Here is a 3,495-nt window from a genome sequence, read left to right on the forward strand (position 1 = left end):
GCATATATAAGTGATACGAGTAAGTATGTGCTTGCAGCATCCATTCACTGTGGGACTGAACCTCCCTGCTGCAGAACTGGTAGCTTTGTCATTAATAACCTTAAATCATTCCTCTCCACTATCAATTTTCTTTATTATGGGTCTGCATAAGCTTTTAGCATCTACAACATTGCTGCAGTGAGTTCTACATCTGAATTATGCTAAGTGAAAGTACCTTGGAGCAGTTGTTTTGAACCTGCTTCATTAATTTTGGTACCCTCTGAGCTTGTACTATTAGTGAGAGGGACTGTTTCATTCCCTAGTCACGTACTCTTCCTGCTGCAGATTTTTATAACATTTAAACATATGCCTTCCCCTCCAGACTCCTTTCTTCACAATGAGAAGCCATTATCTTTCATCTCCTTTGGATTTCATTTTAATATCCCTATTTTTTCCCTGCATGGAGTGGTTTCTATGGTTTTGATTCTCTTTCTTATGCCATCACCAGTACGATTTTTATTTAGGACATCCAGGTCCCAGCTAGGGCATGGGTAATGTTTTATGGGTCCTAAAGCAGACAATGGAGGTGCTACAGATGGTAGGTGAGTTCTTCACTTCTGGTGAAGTTTCTGCAAATCCTTGTATCATAGAATCATAAAATGACCTAGGTTGAAAAGGACCTCAAAGATCACCTAGTTTCAACCTCCCTGCTGTGTGCAGGGTCACCAACCACTAAACCAGGCTGCCCAAGGGCACATCTTCATTGTAGTTGGAGTTTAGTTTAATTATCCTGATAAAGTTAGTAACAGCAAACTTTTCTTCTATTTTTTTTTCCAGTTATTTCTGAATATTCAGATATGCACAAGTCTCAGAATGCCCCAGCCCACTGGGGTCCCAGTGCTCAGAGTCACCAGGAAAAAAGAATGTATACACTTTTTTTTCTTGACAACCAGATACTTATCCTATCAGACTTTCTTCTTTTCTCTAGCTCTTTAAGCTTCCATAGTGATGGACCTTGTCAAAGGTGGACTGAAAAATCCAAGCAGATCTTATTTTCCTGGACGCCTTTTAACAGCTTCTTAGCACTTAAACGACATCCCAGAAAAAAGCTTGTGTTGACTCTACACCCAGTGCAGTGATTTCTCAGTTTGCCTATTAATTCTTCACTTTATTATGCTGTCACTTTGCCCAGTACTGCTGTAGAAGTCTCTGTTTTCTGATCTTCCTCCTCCCTATTAAAAACAATGGTGTCACCTTTGCCACCGTATTTTCTCTAAAAAGAAGCCCTTTTTTATAATGCTCTGTGCTGAAACTGTAATGAGATGTCTGATGGTGTTCAAATCTCAGAAGACAATTAAAAAATGAACAGGGAGGAGAAAGTGAGGGAGGAAAAATAAAGAATCTAACACTAAAGCACTGCACTGCTTATAATTTTGATGCCTCAGTGGAGTAAGCTGGGTATTGGTGAGGTCTTACAAATCACTGAATGTCTTTGGTCTGCAAGTGGGTAGAGCAAAAGTTAAATGTAGTTTTTAAAAAACTTTCAACATTCTTTTATAAGGCAATTTTAGGTCATGAGCTTAAGTAATGTAAGATACTTATTTTGTAAGTTTTGTTTAGATGTTATTATACTGCAATAAGAGGTTGGCTTCTTCTACCAGGTAATCAGTGACAGAATGAGAAGTAATGGCCTTAAGTTGCACGAAAAGAAGTTCAGGTTAGATATTAGGAAGAACTTCATCTTGTAATGAAAAACACTGCCCAGGGAAATGGTGCCAGTCACCATCTCTGCTGGTGCTCAGGAAATCTGTAGACGTGGTACTGGGGGACACAGTTTAGTGGGCACGGTGGAGACTGGTTGCTGTTGGACTAGATGATCTTAGTGGTCTTTTCCAACCATAATGATTCTATATTACATATGACAAGTATTGTACTACATTATATACACACTTATAAAACATATTATAGTCAGTCAACAAGTATATAGATGTATAATTGACAAATATACAGAGAAGTTAGGCTGGACTTTAGAAAAAATATAGCTGGAAAGACTCTTAAGTTGGAAACGGATAATTGGAAATAAATGGAAAAGCTTACGCACGTCCTAAGCTCACAAGAAAAGACTGCAAGAGGAGTGAATTCCAGAGAGTGATCCTTCCTCAGTGGCAGTCAGCCCTTAAATGGGGTCTAGGAGAGGTGGAACCAGGCTCCACCCCTTCCATTCACACAGCTGAGTTGCCTAATTGTCTTCACCTGTGCTCCCACTGCCAACTCACTGCTTGCCTCAGGTGATCAATCAGAGGTTCAGGCCCTGATTCAATAGCTCCCATACATAAGTACAACTTGTTCACTATATATTTGCCCTACAAACATTTTTATTTTATCAAGAAAAATGTTAACAATTTGCTTTGCTTTTGAGGTGGAAGGTTTTTAATTGCAAAAGGTAGTGTTATAGGCCTTAATAACAAAAAGCTGTGTTTATTTGCAACACAATTCTTATTAGTTATAGCACCATGATATTTTTTACATATACTGGCCATCCTTTCCTCCTTAGGTCTAGGAGGTTGTGAGTACAAAAAGCCAAATAGGCACTAGTTTATAATATTGCTTCCCTGAGTTTAGTAAGATGAAATGTATTTCCTACTTATTACTGAATGTCATGTTTAAGGTGGTGGGTGTGAGAGCTAAATCTAGAAAAAGTAACAAAGCATAATTATGGCTCATCACTTTGCAGTCTAATCTGTCAGTCATATGTAAGGAATTGATACACTCAACGTTATTCAGCCTGATTATTAGATTGGTCTGATTCTTTAATTTCTTGGGGGTAATTCTTATTGTTATACAGTTTTATGATACTTATTAATAGGGTTTGACATCTAAGCAAAAGATGAAGTAACAGTAGATAAGCAGGATGAGCTTCTGCTACAGGCTCTAAATACACTGAACTTCCATTGCTGAGCTCTCACAGTATATTCAAGTTGCAGCAGGTGTAGCAATTAGAAAGATCAATACAATGGGAAAAGCGTTACAACAAAAATAAGATGACAGAAGGACCAGCATGACAGAAAAATGCTATAAAGGAAGGGAAGAAGATTGCTCACCTGTATCAGAAGATTCCAGGTTCACAGTAGAAATCTTCACGTAGGAGGGATCTCCAGAAAGAGATCCATCCCCAGTGGCAGTAGCCCTTAAATGAGGTCTAAGAGAGGTGTAGTCAGGCCACACCCCCTTCTAGCTGCACAGCTGAATTGCCTTCACCTGTGCTCTCAGGGCTGACCAGGTCCTTTCCCCAGGTGCTCAATCAGTGGTTCAGGCCATGACTCAACAGTTCCCATATAAGAACTTCACTGCAGTTTCATGGGGATGGATGTGATACTAATTCTATATTATCCATGCATTTTTCAACTGACTGATAGGGAATAATCATATTCTGTTCAGGGTGACTGTTGTGGGTACCATGCTAAGATGCTATGTACCTATTATTAGGATAAATACCAAGAAACAACAATACAAATA

This window comes from Meleagris gallopavo, chromosome 4, assembly GCF_000146605.3.
Source record: "Meleagris gallopavo isolate NT-WF06-2002-E0010 breed Aviagen turkey brand Nicholas breeding stock chromosome 4, Turkey_5.1, whole genome shotgun sequence".
Lineage (NCBI taxonomy): Eukaryota > Metazoa > Chordata > Aves > Galliformes > Phasianidae > Meleagris > Meleagris gallopavo.